Here is a 27,128-nt window from a genome sequence, read left to right on the forward strand (position 1 = left end):
TTTTAAACAATCGTATACCCTCATCCTGTGCGTATGATGTAAAACAATGCATCATAAGTATGCACATGCATCGATCCTATACGTCTTATTTCAAAGGGTTTATTAATTAATTATTATTAAGTATTATTAATTATCTTTCTCGAGAATAATACGAGTGACACATACTTAGACACACGTAAACGTCATGCACAATATTTAGATTGACTTTCAATCGATCGAAAATTGTCAAAAAAAAATTGCGGTTTATTGCTCTATACACGAGTACTGTGGGTATAGTATGATAGTGAGTATTCTCGGCAAACACGGACGAGGAAGCGTAGCATAATAATTATTAATAATGTAAGTATTGCTTGTGACCTGTGAGGTATATATTATACTCGTCTAGATAATATATTATATTATATATTATATATTATTACGTGGCATGTACCTATTGTTTTATTACGCGTAACCTTGACGTGCGAGGACTAGCTTTTTCTCGACGGGGACCGTATACGACATTTCCGAAGTGAAAACAAAAACATTAATCTCGATTATGAAAAAGTTGTTCTTAACACGACAAATAATACTTCAAACATCATGATATTCAGCTCGTCGGTATAATTATAATCAATAAGTGGGTCGAGTGTCGGCGGAGTTGTGACTTCTGAAAAATAATGAACATTATTATTTCATACTTTCTTCTTTTTATTTATATGTCTGGTTGGATTTAAAAAGACACGTCGGACTGTCGGAGACCGGAGTTCCTAAGTACAAAGTTATCATACGATAAATAATTGTTTTTTTTATATAGATAGGTAAATCAATATTATAATGAGTGCAATAATATTAATATAGTTATAATACGGTGGCGAAGACTGTACCTATATAACGAACCTCTAGAACAAAACGGCCACTATACTCAAAATGCATTCATTTTCTACTTTCGAATAGTAAAAATGTCGCTCTATAGAATTCAATAATATCATTTTTCATTTTGCCATTTAGTACCAAAAAGACGGGTCACTGTGTCAGTGTTGAATCATTCAATTTTTAGATACATTTTAAAGCTACAGAGTTATATTTACTTTATATTATGACAGTACATGTTATTTGAGTTATCCAATTATAATAACCGACATCAAAATTCAAGACTACCTTATTTCGATTTGTGGCGTTTTTGCGGTAAATAAAAACTCATTTTCGTGGATATTAACATTTACATTAACCCCTTAATGTTTTTTTCTGAGTACCTACACTTAATGGGAGCGTTTTTAAAATGTCCTAACAATTATATGTCTTTAGCTAATTTCTTGGGGAATTTCCGGTGCTTTTTCACTGACATTTCAAAATTCAAAATTAATCGACTTTCTTTTGTAAAGTGTTGCGTCTCTTTATAGAAGAAAAAATTCTTCTATCTTCAACTTCAATGGAGGTTTGACTGTTTCTGGTAGTATACTTTTTATAATATCCGGGAATAACTAAAAAAATATATGAAAAACGAAATATTTTTGTTGAATAGGTACCATTTTTTCGACAAAATCGATGGGTATTTTTATTTTGTTGTGATTCAAAAACAAATAACTGTAAGGCGTAAATACTTGAAAATGTCATCAAATATTTATATTAGCGTTTTCTAGATAATAGACATAGTATATTTTTCAAAATACTTGAAAACTACAGCTCTCTTTCTAACTATTTAAAAGCATAATATAGAATTTTCAACTTTTTTAGTTTTTCTATTTTTTGAAAAAAATTGTTGTGTTTTGTTAACAAGGTTGAAAATTTAATTTAATTTAAATTTAAATTTAAATTTATTTATTTAAAATCGTTAAAATCTCGAAAACGTATTATTTATTTTGTTTAAACAATTTTTAATTTTAATATAGTTACCAGCTAGGACTTAAACATTGAACTTTTAAGACAAGACGCGTGGCCAATTGGATAAATGAAATCCAGATAAGGGCAATCCATCTGGTGAATAGTAAAAAGTAACTTTTTTTCTTATGTGTATTACTAATTGCAAGAAGAATTACAAGAATATGCAGTTATGAATTAATACTATTAATAGTGGATAAGCCAGTAAGCCACCCTTAAGTACATTGGCGTTAAATTTAACATCTATAAGCTTCCTGGATTCTATTTTAACACTCTTACACATCCGGGGTTCCAAATAAAATGTGTGAAAAATGTCTTGCCAATGTCCATGTGGATGTGCATATGCGTTGTTTAGATATAACCCGACAATTATATATCTTTATTAGCCAACCGTCTATTATATAATCTATCTATACGACTATACATAATTTCTGTTTTGATTCGGTTGAAATATTTTTAAATGTTTTTTGTCAAAATCAGTCAAGTAGTTTTTTAGTACTTATATAAATCTCATACATAAATAACCATATATAATATATATGAATATATGAATATATGAATATACAATATACCAATAACCATTAATATTATACAATTTGTATGTATAATAGCCAATAAGTGATACTCAATTTTACTTTCATATAGAATAATAGCACAAACAAAATAATATAATACAATACAGAAAATTACATCCAAACATAATAATTACTATTTTATTATTCGTATAACCAATGGCAACCCTATATAATATATAACCAAAAATTTTCGATTTTTGTGAGCCGAAGCAAAATTCATGCGTGGGGTACCCTAATGTATATGGACCTATATGGGACGAAATACGAAGCTACAATAATATCCTCATTCCTCACCCAATCTCAAGGAATCTTTTGATATAACATTTGTCATTTATTGAAAACGGTTCAGTAGTTTTTTCGTCTATATCGGATAAAGAAAGAAAGAAGCATTAGTTTTTACAATATAGATAGATAAGTAATTTTTCAGCTGTATAAATATTACATGACAAGAAATGAAGTTAAACTTATTTACTTATCTTATATTACTGTACCTATCACTAATAGGGAAAAAAATATTGATTACAATTTTATTGTTGTATTAAGCGTTTAATACAGGTATTAGTTAAAAGTATGTAGTAATAAGAAATGTTAGTACATGAAAACTAGGTTAAGAAAATAATTATAGGTAACAAGTAAAATACCAAAACAATTCAAATTCTATAAACATTAAACTTGTTACATGTAACTAGGTTAAGACAACAATTATTATGTAATATAATAACAATTAAGTATAACTTAATCATAGGTCAATCGATATTATTCGATATTTATTCGATTTTAAGTTTAAGATATAAGGAACATGTTAGAACAGAAAAGGGGTCAGAGTGTGGTGATCGTGTGACTCGATTACCACTGGACATCCGAGTGCAATAAAGTGCTTATAATAATATTCGTTTGTTTATTTGTGCACGTCCGTGATCGACGTATACGACACAATATAAATATAAAATAAAATTTCCCCAGATAGTTATATAGATACATAGGATGACTGCAGGATCTTCTTCGCTCTGAATAACGCACATTTACATCTGACGTGTAAAATATAGTATGCAATAGTATGCATACTCCATACTATACAGCAAAGTGACTTAATCGTTTTTTTTTTGCCGTCTGCTGATATCACATATTATTCTTATATTATACTTACGTGACTCACTTGGTTAGTGAATTTCGGTAACATATTATTAATTAATTAGACGTGTATTTCGTAAAAATAAAAACGTTCCGTTTGAACACACGTACGAAATAATGCAAAAATGTTATTCAGTAAACGGGTGCTAAATTAATCTGTTCGTTTTATACGTTTTTATAATCATTTATAAAGATAAAAAAAGTAATAATAATAATAATATATATTATGTTAGAAATATTTGTAAAATCAAGTGTTTGAATATGATAATGAATGAATTAACGATTAAAACCTTAAACGCTGAATAAGTAATAACAATAAAGTTCACTACATTGGCGTAGAATTTTTTTTTTCCAAACACTCCGATATTTTAAAATAAATAATTAAGTATGGATGTATGATGTATCAACCGAAAAAAACTATATTATTATCATTAAATTATATTTTAACTGTTTTCGTTTTATTTGAATACCTAATTGAATATTAGTTATTCCCATCAACACTTAAAAATATATAATCGTTACAATAGTAATGTCAAATATAATCGTGTACTTGTAGTCGCTATACCTACGTTAGGAGAACATGAAATGTTCTAAAATATTGTTCTCGTTATTTAGTGGATATTTAAATTGTTTTGGTTAGTTAAAATTAAAAATTAAAAATTAAATATAATTTAATTTATTTATAAACAAATGCACTAAATTCTAATGAAGGATTTACTATAAAATAGCACTGTACAAGTGTATAGGTACAAGTGTAAAACAGTAAACGTTAACAAAGAAACAATGCTTATGCCAAACTCTACATGACGTACCTACCTATATTATGTAATTAAGACAGGGCTTGCATTTGAAAAAAAAATTCCGTTTTATGTTATTTACAATTATAACGTTACACAATTTCTGCGTTTATCGTTATTTAGAAGTAAAACGTTATCCAAGTTTTGCGTTTATCGTTATTTAGAATAGTGTTAATACCTATTAAATTTAAAAATAATAACTAATTCGGGTAGGTAATGGCCCGGATACAGAATATAATATAATCAATTCTTAGATTGTTGACATAAATGTTTCTACGAAACCAATTTAGACCTTTTAAATAAATAGATTTAAAAATATTTAGTTTCGCGTTATTTTACGTTCAATGATATTATTCTATAAATTACATTTTACGTTATTTTTCGTTTAATGATATTCTATAATTAATTAGGTTTTGAGCTATGTTTTGTTTAATGATATATAATATATTTGGCTAATCGTTATGTTTTGTTTTGCGGTATTTAATTATTTTTGATTATCGCTTTTCGTTATGATAACGTTTACAAATTTCAATCGTTTTTTTTTGTCAAATATAACGTTATAATCATAACGTTATTATAACTTTTGCAAGCCTTGAATTAAAATGTTATTATCGTATTAATATTTGCAACTAGTTTTTTTCAATGGACACATACGAGTACTTATATAATAGATACGTCCCTACTTACACATTCTATCCTGTTCGGCGCGTATTTATTTTAATTTTATTATAAGTGATAATAAAATAATGTCATTAATTTGCATATCCGCATAGGTATCTAATTATAAAGAATAAAAGTTTGAATTGTAGTTTATTTATTTAATTATTACCACTGCATAGACTATTAGATTTAGTCGGTTCATTGACTTTGGCCAAAATATATATAGCTTGAGACGACTACAAATTATGGTCAGCAAGTGGATCAAGGGAAAATATCTACAGGTCAATATCACCCAAGTGCGCGTGTTGTTAGGAATAGTAATAAATTTTTTATAGTACAATAACGTCACGAAGGCGATGCAGAACATAATATGTATTTATTTTTAAAGAACATACAAATTGTATTTTTACAATTGTTTATTGCAATTGTATTTTACGATACTAAATAACTACATAAGTATATTATATATTTTGTTCTATATTATATTTTTATACCTAATATATTTAAATAAATATACATTTTTGTTTTCAATACATTATTATACTATAATTGGTCATAGTATTAATCAATGATTATACTAACATTTAGTTAATGTTGTAAGGTACATAACAATTAACTTTTCACACCAGTATTTTTTCCCTCGTGCATTTAAAACATATTTTATAATTATTTTGGTATAGGTACATATTGAAAATATTATATACATTCGGTTTCTACATTGTTTAAACCATCAATAATTATTATTATATTTGAAAACAATGTTATCTCAAATCTTAATGTTTATCAAACATCGTTTGATATCATAGCAATCATAAATCAAAACGTATTTTACACAGACAACTGATGTTAATAAAAAAATTTGATCTGCTGATAAAACAAATGCGTATTTTTTCGATCTAAAAAAAATTTGTATTCTAAATACGTGATTAAGCTACAACGCCGTTGTCATATTTTTGTATTAAATAATTACTATTCCAAACCATACTTGCACCTGTTGATATTTATTTATTTCTTCTTGATCCACTTGCTGACCACCCATTTGTAGTCGTCACGTCACGACCAGCTGTACCTATTCAAACAAATGTCAATGAACCGACTAAAATACAATATCGACGATATTGTATTATTGCCTTATTAAAAACTATTATTTTCACATTCACCAATGCAATTCAATAATAAAGGAATACTATTAATAAGACGTGTTACGTTTGCCAAACTATATTTGATCGAAATATAGTGGATATGTACCTAAGTGATTATATCATTTTACAAATATGTTAGTATTTAAGACTTATGTATCTACCAAGTACAACGTGTGTATCAGTGGTTGTCTAATCAGTAATCGACGACCTGCAGATGTTAGTACAAATTTATACAAAATGTTGGATATTTTAAATTGTTCGCACTTACACAGAAAATAACCTCACTTAGAGACTAGAGTCTGACATTAGTATATTTATCCAGTCTCTTCTGTCTAACATAATATAAACTGTAAAGTACGTCACTGACCATATATTTCTGTATATTGAATATTTCCATATAATATATTATAGCTGGTAGGTATTTAAATAACACGTGCAGTAAAATAAAATTGGCAACAAGTAAATGTTACATTCATTACGATATAGTTGTATTATCTCATAAGTTATAATACATTTATAAAAAATCTATGGTATTCGAATAACCAGTTTATGATAATAGTTATTATTCGTTTCCAATGTTAACAATTAAAAAAATTAGTTAATACAAAATTAATAACAATACCATATTACATGATTTTGCAGCGGCGTGTGTGTGTATGTTTTTTTAATAAAAAATGATCTTTTTGGTGATAATGTTAAAAAAATAGTACAAAAGTTTCATAAAGAATCCATCACTCCACTCGCAGATTCGAAATATAAGCTGACGGTAAGTACTTCAAAATTCAATAAGTAGCTCATATGATTAAACCAGACGAGCTGTACATAAGTCTTTAGTTGAACCTGTGAGGTTGTTTTTATAATAATTAAACTAAAAAAATAACAGAAAACTTCTATTCTGTGTCTTTGTTTAAACAAATTTTGGAAAAATATTTTTTGTTTGAACATATTTTAATATAAAAATATGTATATATCTATACCTACACAATACACATATACACGTAAGCCGCAACTCTCAAGGAAGTTAGGTACCTATAATTTGAAGACCAAAATTTGTAAGTTCTGTTTTTGTACACGATAAAGTCAGACAGTATAGACCAGCGTTTCTCAACCTGTGGTAAGCGTACCACTAGAGGTACTCGGAAAGATCGTAGGTGGTAAGCTAAGAGCATTTTTCTTTATAAAAAAAAATGGATCATTATCACAATAAATATTATTTAGTTTATTTGATATTAATAATAATATTAGTAACAATTGTACAAATTTAATTTTCTTTTTATACATTAAATGCTTATATTATCATAATTTTTCAGTCTCCGATGAAACATGTAAAATAACGAATTCATTTTTGATAATTAAAAAAAAAAGTTATTCGGACAAGTGGTATAAGTACATGAAAATGTTCAAACTGTGTAGGTGGTATTCGAATATAAAAAGGGTGAGAACCGCTGGTATATATAGAAAGTTAAAATGTGAAAACTGTTGAAAACTATTTTAAATTTTAAGCGATGGGATGATGGTTTAGCAATTGTTTTTTTAGATTTTCTTATTATCTGTAATCACTTATCTGTATTTCGTAAACATTGTATTGGGTATAGTAGGAATTATAGGAGTGCATTAACAATAAATTGTATGTACCACATTTTATGATAGAAAATCGATAAATACTTAGGTATCTTTTAATATGTTATTTTTAATTTTCTCAAATCCCAAAGTTTATTTAAGTGTAAGGGAAAACTAGGACAAGAATCGATTTTATTTAAATATTATTAGCAATCGTGGTCTTAATAATAGTATTGATGTTGTATTATGATATTATCACAGTAAATGCAAACAAATAGATAGAAATTAATAAAATTATGACAATTTTATATACTTACTACTTTTACATTCAAATCGTATTTAAACTGTTATTTAATAGCTTATATTATATGTAATAATGTGATAATAATTTTGGCATACATAATATAGAGTTACAATGTTTGCCAACCACTGTTACTGTAGACTGCACGTGAATTATTCAGTATAGTTAAATGATTTATATAATATAATAATAATATAATTTGTATTTTAAAAAAATTCTCCAAATCCTTCATAAAATATTGTCATTACTCATTACACAAAAATGATTACTAAAAGAGCACATTTGGTTGAATGTACATATAGGTACAGTCACTTATTTACTTATATTGTGCAATACATTTTGAAGGTTATGGCAGATGCTACAACCAGAAGTTAACATGTATGGTAAAAATATAAACTATATAGGTAGGTAAGTAACATGTACTACATGCATTTTTATGGCTCGTATTATTGTGTCATGTACCTATGTGAGTGTAACATGATGCATTTATAATATTTATTGTTTTAAGAGTTCAGGACTTCTTTGCAAATTGCAGCCGCACTAAATGGAAGAATGCAATTATTATTGGATGATTCGTTGTCTATAAATTATTAGTCCAAACGGTTTTAAAAATTATCTAATATTTTCGGCCATCTTGAAACATAACACCATGTCCATAACACCACGTCGGTTGTCTAATATAAAATATATCTATGTTAATATAAGGCTATGTTCGTGTGTGTAAGCGATACACAGCCAAATCTATCGCACTCGTGGTTTTCAAATTTGGTAGGTACATAGGTATAATCCTATACACGAGGATATGCACCTAGAAGACATTTTTTTTTAATTTTGTATATTTTTAAACAGCGCCTTATGCTGGGATTTGTAAATCGGAAAAACGAATATTTTTTTTTGTGTTTAAGGTCGCATTCGTTACATAAAATAAAATAACTATTATAATCCATATACATTATACATATGCATTAGGGTGGTCCTTATTTTTTAAATTAAAAATGTTGATGCAGGACCCTCCTATTTTTTTAAGTGTTATGAGAAAATAATTTTTGGTGAGTTTGGTTATGATAACTTATCTCCTTCCCGTGCCGCAAGAGGGATGAAAAATGATCAAAGAGGGTAGTTTTGTGGTTTTTCCAATTTAACTTGAAAACAGGTACATTACACTAGCACCACAACCTAAACTATTTTCTTCGAATTTGGTTTCATACTTTAGTAACCGATTAGTAACCATTCGTAACCGAAAATTTGGAATTCGTAACCTAAACCAAGTACCAGGAAAACCATTTTTCCCAACCGGGTGCTGGCGTAACGTTACACCAGCACCAGCACATTGAAATATCCTACTTAGGAAGTTCAAAACCAAACTAGGTTATAGTAACCGATTAGTAACCATTCGTAACCAAAAATTTGGAATTCGTAACCTAAACCAAGTACCAGGAAAACCGTTTCTCCCAACGGGGTGCTGATATTATAGTCCATAATATACTCTTTGAATATATTTTTATCAAGTATATACAAGCATATCCTTGATCAAAAGTATTTTGGATAGTTTTTTTAACATGAATATATAAAATATTTTTATTTTTTAGCTTTATTTTTTTCATAATTTTAAATTAGTATATTTTTATATATATTTTTTATTTTTTAATTTTCTTACTGAATATAAAACAAAAATATATAAATAAATGTTGTTACGAATTCCAAATTTTCGGTTACAAATGGTTACTCGGTTACTAAAACCTAGTTTGGTTTTGAACTTCCTAAGTAGGATATTTCAATGTGTGGATGCTGGTGTAACGTTACGCCAGCATCCGGTTGGGAAAACCGGTTTTCCTGGTACTTGGTTTAGGTTACGAATTCCAAATTTTCGGTTACGAATGGTTACTAATCGGTTACTAAAGTATGGAACCAAATTTGAAGAAAATAGTTTAGGTTGTGGTGCTAGTGTAACGAACCTCTCGAAAACTATTGAACATTTATTATAGCCTTAATTACTTTCTATAAAAAAGTATATATTAAAATTTCTTGTAAATCTAGTATTTTTGCACGAAAATTGGAAAATATAATTTATTTAATTCATTAGGTAAAATTGATTTTATATTGATTTTATTACGGTTATTTTATTATATTTTTTAATTATATAAGAATACAATTATATGTCTTACATAAATATATACAATATATATAAAAGATACATTTAAGTTATGGAAATTGAATCTTCGTGGATTTTTTCGAGCATTCTGGATACGTTTTTCTGTAATTTTGTATAACCTAAAATAAAAAATATTTTTTTTAATTTTTTATATTTCAAAAAAGTTTTGTTTATTATACTAACTTGTAGTAAACATTGTATTTGTTTTTAATTTTTGGTGAATTTTCCGTTAAACTCTTCATTATGTATGTCCTCTATAGACTCCTATAGGACTATTTTCAATAAAATAGTTATATCAATAGAAATTCCTTGAAACTCTAGGAGTTTTTATAGCTTTTTTTCAACCATTGCGGTTGCTGTAGGGTTGCTCACACGTGCATTTAGTAGGTTCACGGAAATCGAATATTTTTTTTGTTTATTTAAATGGTTCCCAATGTTTCCATCAATTACATATTAATAATATAGTAGTAATATAATATGATATTATATTACTACTATTATTAGTAAAGATATTATGGCATGTAAAAATGTTTGCAAATATATTATACTAAAAAACATTACTTATGGCAATGGATCAATGGCATTTTTAACCAGCATGTAATTTTACTTACTTTAAATTAAATTACAAGAATAAAGTATTTAAATTTATTAGTTGTATTAATTACTATATAATATTGTTATTAGAACAAATTAACTTTAGTTGCCACGCGTTTTATTTTATTTTTTATTTTAAAACACATAATATTATGTATTTCAACGAGTTAAGAACGATGATGAAAAAAAATGTAGCTGCACGCTACTCGATAATTTCTACTTTGAAGAAAATGTATGAACCATAAATATGTATAATGTAATTGTAAAATGTAATTGTATATTATATTATTACCTAGTTACGTTTCTATGGTGATAAACAAAGCGTTACACAAAATCGGTTAGAAAATAAAAATTTCTGTACCCAACCCAAAAACATATTTATGTTATAAACTTAAGATCAAAAACTCATGAACACGCCAATATTACAATGATATTACTTTTATGATTTTCCATCATGATTTGCTTTCTTAATTTCTGGGCATATTTTTTGTGTAGGTAGACACATATATAAGGTATATGGATACGAAAACGATGGAAAGATAGATTAATTTTAACCCGGGGCAAAGTCGCGGGTAATACAGCTATATGTATAGTATTACAATGTTTCTATAATGGATTCTATAATATACGAATACATTAGGTAGGTATATATTACGTTACTCGTTTGAATACGAAATAATCGTCGAAAACGAATATTCCGACTGCAGATAGTTCGGTGGAAACGTCGTCGTCCCCAGCGGAATATCTGCAGCACCGCCACCGCTGAAGTCGTGTCGAGAAGTTTGGAAAAAAAAAAATAAAAAATGTTCGTCTTACACGCGCGTCCGGGCTCAGCTCGGCGGAATGCGGTTTGACTCCGGGCCGACGGGCTCGCCAATGGCGGCGGCGGCGTAAGTACCTGTGTGCACATGTGATATTGTATATGTATAAAAAACATATATACAAGTATATATAAAACACACGCGCACTTTCGGTTGTATGGCCCGCGGACTCCGCATATACCTTAATCATGCATGTAGGTATATAATACGTGTTGCGCCTCTCGGCCGGAGAAATAGAAATCCGCGTCTGCACCGGAGGTTTTCGCTTCCATCCGATCGTAAATATATATTATAATACCTAATGATAATAATAATAATAATAATAATAATATTGTTATTATTATAATATGTATAGTGTATATTATGTATACATATATAGGTGCGTATTATAATTAGAAAGCTAAACGGCGGCGGTCAAACGGGTCGGACGAGTCGCGCGTGTCGTGGGCGGCCGGGTCCACGGATGGCGACGGCGGCGGCCGAATGCCAAGTTCACGTGGCGCCCAGGACAAGATAATACGAGACACATAATATAATATAATGATATTATATTATAATACACGCGTTATATGTATATACGTTATGCTCGTTTCTATATATATATAATAGGTACAGGACAGGTATACTCGCCGCATATTATATATTATTGTTAATTTTTTTCCGGACGCATTTTCAGCACACGCAATTGATCATGAATATACTTACCGTACCTATATATAGTGTATTATAATATTATAGTGACCTACCTTTTTTTACTCTCCTCTCTCTCTCACTCTCTCTCTCTCTGTTTCTCTCTCTTGTAAAATATGTATACGCATATTACGCATTTAATATACCTACATAATAGTCAGCTTGTGTGTGTGTGGGTGTGCAACGGTCGTTTTAGATACATTTTTGTTTGTTACTCGACTGAGTGGCTTATCGCTTATGCATATTATAACGCATCGATATATATATATGTATGAAGTCTATTGTATAGATATAATGTTTAGGTATATCAATCTGCTATATTATATTTTATATTGTTAAGAGATATTATGACAATATATAAAATTATTATTGAATGACCTAAAAAATATCAAAAATGCTCTAATAAAATAAACAAAAATCAAAACTAGGGCATGGATGTTCTTACATTAGTAATTTTTCTGCAACTGTTCCTATTTATTGCTAAGCACGTTTTAAATGCATTTCATATGAGTACAAATTTAAATCTAAATTTTTAAGTGAATTTTTTTGCAATTTTTGGATTTTTTTCAATTTTTTATGTTATGTTGTTGAATTTACACGTTTATAAAACTATTTTAACTATTTTTCAATTTTTTTTACGTAATTTTATTTTGATTTTTACTTATTGGCTCCAGATCGAAGAACACGTGAGTATGAGAATTTAAGCTCGCAACTACGCGAGCGATAAAAAAACGATAGTTTTTTAACTTTCAGCATTAATAATTTAAAATGTTTAACACTTTTTTATCTTAACTAAACTAGTAGGTTAATAATAAATTAATAAATAAAAACAAAATATTAAACTTAGGCACGCACAATAAATAAACCGTGCCTATCCGTACAATGCGATAGCGATGTATCTTCAAATGACCAATTAATTATTATTTGTTTGAGTCCCAATCATTTGAAAAAATATTGACCACATCGGATAATCAATGGATATATATAAAGACGTTATCATATTCGTATATAAAACGATTGACATTTGGTATGGATGGTAAATACCTAAAAACTATTAAACCAAATATTATGAAAACCACAGGTATTTCTTGACATAATATTTTGTATTTTCTAATTTACACTAACACTAATTTAATGTGTTAAAAATATATGCACTAAAAATGCACTTAAAATGCCAAATAACAGTTTCACCTTTAAAGTAACTTCTACACAAAACAAATTATGTACTTGGAATGCATTCTATAATAGAATTTAGAGCAACCAACAAATAAAGCACTTTGCAGCATATTGAACTCCAATCATTATATTTTTAAACGATATTTTTTTATTACTGGAAACTATAGTTTATAAGTGTTATAAAATGATAGTATGCTACTATCTGACGGACCTTATATTATTTTAACATATATGCGCTATTAAAATTCGATCGCGAGACTCGAACTACTTAAGTAGGTAATACAATATTATATTATAGCAAACAATAAATTGCTTATTATTGGGAGATGAGCAATGAACCATAGGTAACTGCTTTACGTACAAAATATTATAATAATTATTTTTTGTTTGCGTTTTGACTGTTTATTCCATTTAAATCACATAATATCGTTTCGTACGTTTAATGCAATATTTAATTATTTATTTCAGCCAAATCACTAACAAATTACAATAAATTACATCCGTAATAACTGATACCAACTGAGCCATAATAGCTCGTATCTGGTTCAATATTATAGCTACCTTTATATCCGCAGTATAATATAGACACATCAAACCAAGTACAAATCATCGAATCGTCGCGTATATTTCTCCGTGCAAATAAACTTTCTCGCATACATTAATATTTACTGTTTGATTTGACCGCCGCGCGTCTATTATCGTCGATTATTAGATACGTCTGCACGGTTAGGTTGTTTTGCCGTTCCACGATAATAAAACATTTTTTATCGTGATACGATACCTAATTATAATTACAAGTTCTATTGCGTGCATTGTTCGATCGTTGTGCGCCACGCGATGAGATGAACACTGACCCCGAGATTATATAATGCATTTTTATTTTTTAATACGGCCGTGGCAAATCCATTAGACGCAACAAGGAGGAGTACTGTGTTGAGTAATAATATTTTTCTCTCGATCAGAAACGGAATTTTCGTAATAGGCAAGCCGAAAAGTTGGTCTCGTCTATGAACACGTGATTATATTAATTTATAGAGATAACTATATGCCTATCGGTTTATTTGAATTATTATTCGACTACTCTAGTACCTGATAGTATAATAATATGTGTGAATGTTGTTATAGGCAAGGGTCAGAATTGTTGCTGCGTACTTCGGTTACGAATAAAACTATTTAAACCTTTTTTTAACTGAAATTATATTATAATATAGTCCTACACTTTGATTTCATCATATTATATAATAATAATAATAATTTACAGGTCACAATATATAACACATTGTACTGTATTAGGTATATCAAATCAAAAGAAAAACAGTGGGTCTTTTATTTTCTTTTGTTGAAATATTTTAAACAGATTTATCGAATATAATTTACTGATTACAAATTCATATTATAAAAGACACACCCACAACATAACATAGTGATCTATAGTCTATCTAGTACAATTATTTAAAATGCAATAGTTACTCAATCGTTGCAATGATGTGAGGTCATGCAATTGCTTCAGGGAGTAAATTAAACTTGTGATTCTCACGAGAAAGTATATAATACACTATTGTACAATAAAAAATAGATAAGAAGTTAATAATATAAGTCACCTGAAAATTATTGCTACCCATATTGAAATATTATTATAATATCATGTACCTATCTATGTATAAATAATATATCATAAGAATGTTATTGTTACGATAGAATTAATACAGCAATAAATTAGCATTAACATTTTATTTAGTTTTATGAATAAAATTACTATTACATTTAAACTGGAATACATTATATTATATTGATTAAATAATTGATTTTATAATTATTTAAATTGTTCTATAGCTTAACATTTTGTTTAGTATACTAACAATTCATTTTTTTTATGAATTTCAATAGTGTTAAAACCAAATCTTTTTATCTTATAGATAATAAGGTATACATTATAGATAAGTTAAATCAAATTCTACTTAATAGAAACATTTTTTTCCCCCACTATAGACATCACTAATATTATCTTCTTAGAAAATACTGTCAGTATTATATTATATTATATTTTTATAAAATCACATTACCATTCTTGTATTGAATGTATATGAACCAGCCTTGAATAACTTCCGCGATACTCGTGATAGTATTCATATAACTGTATGACATGAAAATGAATAATATAGAAATTATTAAATAACCACATCACGTACAAATCATAAGTATTGAAAAAACCAAAAACGAGTCCGAACAGAGAAAGTTTGTCAATACTTTTTGGTATTATCCTTTATTTTATTAACTTAAAAACAAAGTAGGTAATCAAAAAATAATTCTTTAGTATGTCTATAAAATATATTATGCTACATTTAAATAAAGTAGTAAACAGATTAATTCGCACCAAACATCCTAACTACCGATTTATTCTAATAATTTTAATTTTTTGGTATTTTAAGTTGGTATATGTATATGCCTATATTTTAAAACCATAATATTTATTATCATTTATTGTGAAATTTATCTTATAAGAAGTGACACGAAGCAATACAAACTTATTTTTTGATTTTTCAAATGAGAACAGCCATTCTGAGAAGACTGATGTATTGGTTTTACAAAGATGCGTTTCTTGTGCAGTATGTCTATGTCATGTGTGTCTTACTGACACTGACGTCACCTTTAGTATATAGCAGTAAAAAATATAAATGCTGTAATCTTCAACCTTGAGGGTGGTTTCTGGTAGCTAATCTAATCCAATTGGTACTTTGGATGAATCATAAGTAAAAATGTCCAATACTTTTCAATGTTACCGGTATAAACAAACACAAATTACGGAACAACGAGAATATTTACGACAAAAACTGTATAACCGTAGAGACTGACATTTAGACCGAATATTTAAACATCCATTTCTAAACATGGTAAAATTGTCAAAATATTTTAGCTCATTTGGAAAAAAAACACACATTATTACAAATCACTACAACCAATTATACATAATATTGTTGGTGCTTATTATGTTATTATTGACATATGAAATTTTTGATTTTTTTTAAATTAATTGTAGTTATAAATAATTATAACATTTTTGTTTTTCAAAAAGCTGGAGATTTTAATACAACGTTCTTTTTAAATTGTGTTTATAATTTTATATCAATATAAAAATATCGAAAATGGACACAATTTTTTTATAAGCATCCAAAGTTCAAATTTTAGCGTAATTATTTGTATAAATCACAAAAAAATATTTTGTAGTTAAAAATTCATTAAAATGAATTCATTCCATTTTAATAGCTTAAGCTAATGCAACACACATTTTTTCATAAGGGAATCTTATACTATTCTAAATAAATATCGATAATTCATTAGCACAATTATTTTTTATAGACATTTGAAGTTTGACGAAATTTGAATATTAAATATGTATTTTACAAAAAATAATAATTTTTCTTCTAACGACAATTACTATTTGAATGAACAACACAACTCTTGAACTTTTACAAATATTAAAATATTTAGACTAATTTTTTATCTATTTAGGTATATTAGTAATATACCACTACCTATATTTACTACGACAAATCACATTGTACGCGGTTACTCATTAATAACAGTTAAATAACAACTAACAAATATATGTTAGTTATAAGTTATTACTTATTATATTCGCATATTATAAATAATATGCGATGTTTTTGACAAACAATTCGTAACATAAAAAAAATATAAAATATCCTTCGTAATATAATCTAACTCATGATCGTTCTTCCTATTCAAATATTCATTAGTTAAGTACGATTATTTCGCCTATCGAATAATACTGCTTACAAAATCTAAAAGGGTTATGGTTCGGCCATTATTACCTATTAATTAGGTACTAACTACTAAAGTTGTACTAAGTAGATAACAAAATATTATGTTACACCAACGACCAACATTGTATAATATTATTATGTCACAAAATAAAGAAAAGACATTTAATTCAAAGGTTTAGGCATAATCCTCGGTAGTATAGTGGTAAGTATCCCCGCCTGTCACGCGGGAGACCGGGGTTCGATTCCCCGCCGGGGAGGAAAAATTTTTGCACTTTTTTAATAAATTATAATATTTTATTTTACATAATAATATTATTACTTTCAATTTTTATATTTCTATTCGCGGTAACCGGATGTACACAGCATGCCTAAGTACCAGCTATCACCATCGTTGTTCAACTGTTTGTATATTTTTTACTTATTTGCTTTATAGTCAATATAAATATTATTATGTACCACTTTTATACCAATTAATAAATCGGTTGTATAATATATTATGCTTTATTATTACTTATTAGTAGGAGTGAGGTTAAGTACAGCCCAAAATAGCATAACATATGAAAGCATTTAATAATGAATCGAAATAATGAAATAAATCAATTATTTATAAATGTGGCAAGTCCAAAATTAATACTTTTCGAAAATTAAAAACAACTGTACGTCTGTACCAGTACTTTTAAGTTATACTGTTATATTATTATTCATATATATACTAAATAATTGAATATTTTCATATGTAGGTACTTAACTCGTAAGTCGTAACTATATGTACAATCCGCCAATAGCTACAGAACATAATTTTATGAAAAAAAAGTCATTTTCGTGTGTCAAAATTAACTCAAAAGCTAATGACATAAATAAATTATATAAATATACTATTATAATATTCTAATAAACGCGATGTTTTCGGTAAAAATTTATTTATTTATAAGTTACTAATAAGAGATAGCATATTATACGCAAAGCAAAAAAAATTTCTAAAATATCAGAAATATAATAGTAATGTATAGGTAGTAAAAATATACTTATGTACTTACTTAGTAAGATGAGTTAATCGTTGCCGATAAACATTTTTCGTATGCAAGGCCGCAGCTGGAATACATTTTTGGGAGGGATTTAAAACCAAATCATATTATATTTTCATAATATAAAAAAAAATATAAAATTATGTAGGTACATAATATTATTATAATACATCTAAATAATGTTTCTAGTGACAAATTTGATCTAGTTTGTACTTAGGTGGTATACGTTCTTAAGTTGGAATATTCCCAGTAATTTTTAGAAAAAACTAACAAAAAGTTAAAGAAAATCAATTTTTGATAGGCCGTTTTATATACAGAAAGAAAATTTTTTATTTTAGATTCTACGCAGAGCGATAAAATATGTATTGATTTCGTATAAAATCCTTAATCAATACATATATTATATTACATTATATTCTATAATAATATAATATTATGTTATCATCAGATATATAAATAATGATAATACATGTTTTACTACTTAGTCAAGAAACTTGAACATTTAAGTAATACAAGGTCATAAGATGATCCCATAGTATTCTAAAAATATCAATTATAGGTGATCATCATATGCACGATTTTTTTATAGACATTAATAAATTGGAGTTCTAAATTTGATATTTAAACGAATTAACGAAATATAACCATTTTGATTGTTTATAATATTATATTTACGATGTTTTTGGTACTATAGTTCAGCCATTATTACCTATTAATTAGGTACTAACTACTAAAGTTGTACTAAGTACTAAGTAGATAACAAAATATTATGTTACACCAACGAACAACATTGTATAATATTGTTATGTCACAAAATGAAGAAAAGACATTTAATTCAAAGGTTTAACATAATCCTCGGTAGTATAGTGGTAAGTATCCCCGCCTGTCACGCGGGAGACCGGGGTTCGATTCCCCGCCGGGGAGGAAAATATTTTGCACTTTTTTATGGAAAGTAATATTTTTTTTATAAATTATTACTTTTAATTTTTATGTTTCTATATTCAAATTCTACAGTAACCGGATATACAGAGCATGTCTAGGTACCTACTATCACCATCGTCCATCATTATCCGTCTATCTATTTTTACTATTCGTTGTTATTGTTTAATAGTTATAAGTTATAACATAAGACCATATAGTCGGAAATAGGTGGGGGGCTTGGGGGGGACTTAGCCCCCGAAATATTGTAATAGCCCACAAAATTATGTCGTGTTTTATGTGAAAATATATGATATAGATTCACTATAATTATATAGTATATTACATCATTATTAAAAAAAATGTTAATATTGAAAAAGATATTGTAAAACATACTGACAATGACTGCATGGTAAATAAATTTGAAAAAAAATTAGAACAATTTTAACTTTAATAAATTATAGTATTTTAACGGCCTTTTGTTGTTGTATTTATAATATGTTAAAATGCGTTATGATTCAATTGAATTAAATATGCGACGCAATGAGGTTTATGTTTCAATTTCTATCATATTATTTGAATAAGGTTATTTTTTAGTTAATTTAGTCCACCCCCCCCAAAAAAAAAAAAAAAAATTAATGGATTTCCGCCTTTGCACAAGACTATATACCAATTGATTAATCGGTTAGGTGTACAGCATTAACTATTAATTATTTATCAATTTACTTGGATTTTACAATGTTTTAATTATGTTTAAAACATGTTTTGTTCATTGTTTAAAACGAATAAAACAATGTTTAAAACAGTGTAAAATCCAAGTAAATATATATATTTTTTTTTGTTTATTATTAATAATAAATAATAGTAGAATAGTCAGAATTTAAGTTAAAGTATTAAATAATTATATCTATTACCATAATTTTATTTATTTTTTTAATTTTATTTAATTTAAAATTTTTTTCCTTGGGTAATAGTCATGCATTATATATAAATAATACATAAATCATATATGTAAACATATGATACATATTTGTCCACACAAAACATCCATTTAGAAAATATTTAAAATAAATATAAAATACTTTTAAAATTTAAAATAAGTAATAAATAAACAGTGGAACATATACTAGTACACGGCACATTGGCATATAGGTAAATTACATATTAAATTAAAATTAAGTTATTTTAAATAAACTGTTTAAAACAAAAAATACGGTTTTTATTGTTTTTTTTCAAAAATGAAAAAATACACCAAGGCTGGCCACAGAACATATTTTTATAAGAAAATCATTTTCAGAAAAAACGATCGTTATGCACTAAAAGAAATTTGTATTAACAGATTCGCTTAATAAAACAATAATAACGATAAACAGTAAATATCGTCGGTACGAGCAAATACACTCAATCCATCCGCAACTACCGTAGCGGTGTGTGAACTGTAGACGCTTTCAAGTAATAAAGTAGTTTAAGAACTGATTGTCGTTTTGATAAATGTTATTAAAAAAGTAAGTACAAATTCAATATACCTCAAAAAGAAAAACCTTATACTGCAAAAATTGTCAACTTGAAATGTTGGTTTTTTATAACACGAAATAATTAACTGGCGTTTGCACAAAACAATTTACTCTACTTATCAGTTAGAACTTGAAAAAGTAACACTGTAGTTTACGATAGGTAATCATTATGGTGTAATAAAATAAATCTGATTCAATAACTGTGATAATATTATATCAAATTTCATCAACTAAGAATAAAGTTAAAATAAGAATAAATAAAAAAAAATGCAAAAAATTTTCCTCCCCGGCGGGGAATCGAACCCCGGTCTCCCGCGTGACAGGCGGGGATACTTACCACTATACTACCGAGGACTATGAAGATTACTGTGAATTAAATGGCTTTTCATATAAGATCTTCATTATTAGTTATATACTTTAGATAATATGTACCTAAGTACTATGTCACTAATGACACTAATGTGCCATTAATTGTTAAATAATATAATAAAAATAGCTTAACATTTTTTTTAAAACCAACACATAAAATTAATATGGTTCGGTTAAATTATAATTTCGAATTATAAAACCTAATAGTAAATGCCCCTAAACCTATTATGGATTATTGCTATAATAATAGCATTGGTTTTAATTCAGGGGCGTAATTAAGGGGGTGATGAGGGGGATAGACCCCCCCCAGAGCCTTCATAATATTATATATTATATTATACCAATGTACTTGAAAATTTAATATTTCGTGTGTAAAAAATGTATATCCCCTCCCAGGACAAATTCCTAATTACGCCACTGTTTTAATTACTAGTAAGTAGTAGGCACCTATTTAAAATCAATGATAATAGTTTGAACTATGCAGATATGGTGGCTATACATTTTTTATGGTTTAAAAACTTCAGTAGGTACCTTGTAGGTACCTCCATAGACTACATAGGTAATATACTACACTAAATAATACTTCTAGACACCTAATGTACTGCAGATCGTTATTCACTTGCCCACTTTTTCTAAATTTGACTGTAATCGTTTAGATTCTGAGCAGAGCAATTTTTACAATGATGTGTGTGTTTTGTGTGTCTGTCATCACCTTTTAGGGCAGTAAAACTTCTTTGATTTTCTTCAGCAGTATCTTGTTCAAATTCCCAATAGTTTTCAAAAGCACCAGGAAAAACAAAATTAAGGCAAACGGGAAGTTCTCAAGTATATTATACACATACAAATATTTAAATATGATAATATGCAAATAATATTATGTTGATTTAACCTACCGGATACCGTATATAATAACAATAATAATATTAATATAAATATTAATAATAAAAACATTAATAATAACAATATAAATATTATATAAAATAATATCCTAGGCTGACCAACCGTCTCCGTTCAGAATCGTTTTTCGTACACGGTATACATTATACAATGATATTATATCATTGAATTAAAATTTAACATCATCCATTACAGTGACCCACTTGTAACCTACCGTACAGCAGAGCGACACCCACTTTTCCGCTTTTTTTTTATTTAACCAATAAAAACATTTTTGATAAAATCACTAAATCTTAACTGTTTTAATAACCAATAATATCATATTTAAGATTCATAATGTAAATGGACAGATAAAATGAATTAAATACATGTTTGAAAAACATACATTGTTTGTTTAACCCAGACAAACTATAAAATGAGGATTGCAGAAAATTTTCTATTTTCACTTAGATAGTTCATTTTATATAATTAATCAACATTATAATGGATAGTGATATTCAAATTGAAAATTGACTTTTGTTCGAAAATGACTGTACACATATATGCTTATTTAATTTTTATTTTTTGGCGTTATCCAGGATAACTTTTCCTTTTAAAATTAGTTCATACGTATAAAATAAGAACAAGCTATTAATATTTTAAGCACAAGGAAGTCATTTTTATTTTAAGTATAATAAAAATTGAATTCAAGGGTAAAGGGCGTTGTCTGATCCACTTTTGTCGTATAGATTGTTTTCCAAAAGAAAAAAATACTATAATCGCCTAAAGATACAATATTGTGACTCAGGAAACTTATAGACTATCAAGGTCTGGAATACTTAAAAAAATGTCCACATCATTAAAAGATTTTAAAATCGTATAGTTAATTATTTCCCTTACATAATTTATACATTATTAAGTAATTTATGATATAGTGTACCGAAATGAAAATGCAGACGTGTATAATTATGTTTAATGAATTCTTATAAATTATAGAAATAATAGGAAATCAAATTATTAATTTAATAATGATAATAAATTATATAATTTACATACGTTCATAACAAATCAGTCCATGTAAGTACTCATTTTACTCAATATTTAGTTTTTATTTTATTATATTATGTATAATTTTTGTTGAGCAGTCGATGGCTACATTATATAACACAATTATATATTTAATGGGTAAAATAATCAATATTAAATATAGGTAGCTACTGTTCGTACTTTTCGGTTGAATATACCACTTAACTTTATATTATTCATAACACTAAAGTTGTTATCGTTGTAGTATTGCACTGTCATTAAATATAATATATATTAAATTACAATATAGTATGTATATTAGAAATTATAATATCATGTTGATATTATCCAACATATTATTATACCTATGATTTATGATATAAAACGCAGACGCTATGATATTTTATAATCGCTTTAAAAACGTTTAATGATTCACAAGTCACACAACCATATTGCCGGTAATATTTTACTGTAATTATATACTAAAATTATATTACTACTCTTTTAAAATAATTATTACGTTACCCCAAATATTTGTTTCGTATTCAAATGAAGGGCAATAATTTTAAAGATATTAATGGAATGAACATGACGTATTCATCACGATCTCAGAATCCACCAAGGTGACCATCACCAAACACAATTTTAGCTCTAAATACAGAGAATTTGATTAATTATTCTAATTTTAAGTTTTAACCTAAAATGAAAACATGATGCATTCATTCCAGAGAAAAACTGTAGGTCAGTTTAACCCTCTCGTCTACATTTCCGTTTGGATTACAACATGAGACACAGTATAGGTTATCCCAAATAATATTTGTGTAGTATTCAAATGAAGCGCAATAATTTTATAGTTATTTATGGCATAAACTTCTATTCATCACGATCTCAGAATCCATCAAGGTAACCAACACCAACCTCAATTTTTTTTTTTCTAAATACTTGAAATGTAATTATTTATTATTCTATTTTAACCCTAAATGAAAATATGATACATTCGCTTCAGAGAAAAACTGTAGCCTGTATTTCACTTATCCCTCACCTATATTGCCGTTTAGGTTGCAACATAAGACACAGTAGGTGTCCTACCACTTACCAGGCACCAGCGATTAGAATTTACATTATAAGATAATAATAATAATACAAACTTTTCTATGCGTATACAAAAATAGAACGGGAGTATTGCTGATGAAAGACGAAAACGCTTAGGCATTAGACTTAAATCTTAATTTTCGTTGTATACAAAATTAAATAATTAGAAAACTTATTCAACTATATTTTGTGCTGAAGTATTTTGAATTTATAAATACAAACAAGAAAGATTATCCTTATACAACTATAAAATAGTCCAAACTATTTGTTTAAAATGTACCTACGTTTCCCCAGACACCCCTCCATCAACAACTTTTCCCAAATTTTTTTTTGTAGGTACCTATATTAATTAGTATAACAACGTAATTAGTTTGAATTTTATCTCCCCTACTCGGAAACTTTTGACATAGGTTTTGCCAATCAAATTTCTGTGTGGGGATTGGAGAGACGTTTCATCATCAGAGGGTGTTTCTAAGTTTTATGTATAAATACATCGTAGGTACTCATCGCATCCATTAATTGAAAAAGATATTTTTTCCATTGTATTTTATAATTTACATATAATTGGTATTAGGTAATATTGTTATGTTCTGAAATATTAAATTCACCTATATAATCTACCATCTATACATCACTATATAGTATATATATATGATATGGGTACGAGGTATCTATATGTAATTGACTAACTGTCGAACTATTTGTTTGTACTATTTTCAGCTATAGGTATGTCAAGAATGTTTTTATTATCAAAATAAAATTATTATGATCATCACCAAACTTCTGTAGTAGCTAGGTAGGCGAATAAAGTTCAATGAACATAAATAAACGAAACTTATAAAATTTCAACCAGAAGACACTGCAAGAAAAACTAGCCAAACAGGATACAGAGAACGGAACTTGGGCCTTGATCCCAATTCTCTCATCTCAGTGCTCCATGGATATTGATGTTTTATTATTTATTAATCATTATATTATGTCATGAACTATACCCCCAAATTAGTAAAAACGACAAAAGCACATGGAGGTATGACTAGATATTAGCAATCGTTATTTAATATAATATCTGATCTTATGGAAAATACGTTGACGTAATTTTGTATACTGTAATGTTTCAATAAACATGACCATGAATAAAATTATTCTCAATAAAACCACATCATATTAATGATAGAGGGATTGTATATTAGTATATTATTATTACATTATGTGTGTGCATCATATAATATGCAATATGCATCATGCATGGGCGAAGTCTAAGTCTAGTTATTACGTTTAAAATTGAAATTATGATCTGTACCGGAATATATTTTTTCATTACCGGATTTTTATTGGAGTTAAAAAGTTAACTATATCCTCTTCATGAATGTTTCTAAGTATTTATATTATATTTTTAAATTGTAGACATAGTTTTATGTTTATAAATTATTTATTCCAGTCACTAAAAAATAACAACTATATAAATACCGACATTTTTAGTAATTTTTTATATTTTAGTTTTTCATACAATAAACTTAATCTAAACTCTATTTATCTTTTTAAGCATAATATTATTCGATTTTGAGTGTAGTAAAAGCATATTTATATTAATTTTAGTGTTTTACTATGAATTGTAATTTTTTTACTTCCGTAAAGACAAATTAACAAGACATTTTTAAAAATGCAGTACCTAGTTTTTACAATAAAACGTTTCATCATCGATTTTACTTATTCATCTATTATTTCAGAATATTCAGGAAATAATCCAAGGCAGACTTGACATTTTCACCAATTTATTTGATTAAAAAATATCATACTAATGGCTTATAATTATCTAATATTTTTACCTTTTTTCAATAAAGTATTTCCATAAAAATTTTTTATGTATTTGAATAAATTATGTTAGTTTTCAATTCTTTATACTAAATATATAAATATGTAATAAAACTTAAAGGTTATGCACATATTATTAAGGAATCTAAAAAAAAATATATCTCAATAATTATTATTAATTACATTATTACAAAAATTGTTTCTCAAAATGTTTTAGATTCTAAGTGGAGCAATGAATGTATTGGTTTTAAAATATTTTTCAAAATAGTATAGGGATCATCTTTTCCATTTTATGCAACTTTAAGCCCGAGTATTGACTTATATAAGTTAATAGCATTAATAAATAGATAATATAATATTTTAATAATTAATAGGATAATAATATACAGGATGTACATTGTAATTTGTAGGTAAATACCTTTGAATGTTTTTGTAAACATTTAGCTAACCTAGGTACCTATTAGTTATAGAAAGATTAAATTACTTATATATAATATATATGTATGAATTATTAAATATCGTTAGTCGTTAGTAATAGTTGCTGACACATTACTCTGCTCAGAATCGTTTTTCGTATGCAAATATCAAATATGCAATGAGTTATTAAATTAAAATTTAGCACCAAAGTGACCTACTCAATAGTCAATGATAAAGTTTAGCGACTTCACAGAACACGGGTTATTTATAATATAAATATTAATATGTATAATATTTATTTATTTATTTATATTTTTACATATGTTTAAAATTACATAATTTTTCTTTTCATGCATAAACTGATGAAATAATAACTTATCAAACAATTCATTCTAACAAGAATTTGAAACATTATACAATTTTGAGTTGGTATTGTCAGCCTGCCCGGTATAGATAGTTTTAGATACTTTTTGGGCAGAATAAGTGATCAAATCGTTTCCAATACTTAAGGACTTACCCACATTTATAAACTGACCTATATAAATCTAGTGCTTTGAATAAGAATTAATTGTTGTATTTCAATCAACACCATTTTCTATGGATCTTTATAGATTATTCATTACTAAATGACCACATTATACTAAAAAAATATATCGTACGTTTATTTTTAAAATATTCGCAAAGTGATATTAATTGTTTTTAGTAATTCTAATAATAATATAGTGCCATAATTTTTTTTTATATTTCGTTTACGGTCTTTATAGAATTGCTATACGCCTATTTGTATAATAATGCACAATGTAGGTACGATATGATATTATATATATTGTACCCAAAA

General features: G+C 27.1%; 1 long non-coding RNA gene and 3 other non-coding genes across 6 annotated transcripts; 2 read left to right on the plus strand and 2 right to left on the minus strand.

Annotated features, from left to right (window-relative positions):
- Window positions 1-10,181: 10,181 nt before the first annotated feature.
- LOC132937335 (uncharacterized) lies at window positions 10,182-14,276 on the minus strand. Of its 3 annotated transcripts, none has more exons than XR_009663654.1 (5): window positions 14,018-14,276; window positions 11,772-11,888; window positions 11,425-11,667; window positions 10,359-10,447; window positions 10,182-10,294 (listed from the first exon to the last, which is right to left on the minus strand). It is a non-coding gene; the product is annotated as an uncharacterized LOC132937335 (long non-coding RNA). The 3 variants fall into 3 exon arrangements; XR_009663653.1 differs by having other exon boundaries at window positions 11,738-11,888; XR_009663652.1 differs by having other exon boundaries at window positions 11,425-11,888.
- Window positions 14,277-17,426: 3,150 nt separating this feature from the next.
- Trnad-guc (transfer RNA aspartic acid (anticodon GUC)) lies at window positions 17,427-17,498 on the plus strand. The gene has a single exon. It is a non-coding gene; the product is annotated as a tRNA-Asp (tRNA).
- A 1,620-nt stretch (window positions 17,499-19,118) lies between these two features.
- On the plus strand, window positions 19,119-19,190 carry Trnad-guc (transfer RNA aspartic acid (anticodon GUC)). The gene has a single exon. It is a non-coding gene; the product is annotated as a tRNA-Asp (tRNA).
- Window positions 19,191-20,980: 1,790 nt separating this feature from the next.
- Trnad-guc (transfer RNA aspartic acid (anticodon GUC)) lies at window positions 20,981-21,052 on the minus strand. Its single transcript has one exon. It is a non-coding gene; the product is annotated as a tRNA-Asp (tRNA).
- Window positions 21,053-27,128: the final 6,076 nt, after the last annotated feature.

This window comes from Metopolophium dirhodum, chromosome 1 (assembly GCF_019925205.1).
Source record: "Metopolophium dirhodum isolate CAU chromosome 1, ASM1992520v1, whole genome shotgun sequence".
NCBI classification, from domain to species: Eukaryota; Metazoa; Arthropoda; class Insecta; order Hemiptera; family Aphididae; genus Metopolophium; species Metopolophium dirhodum.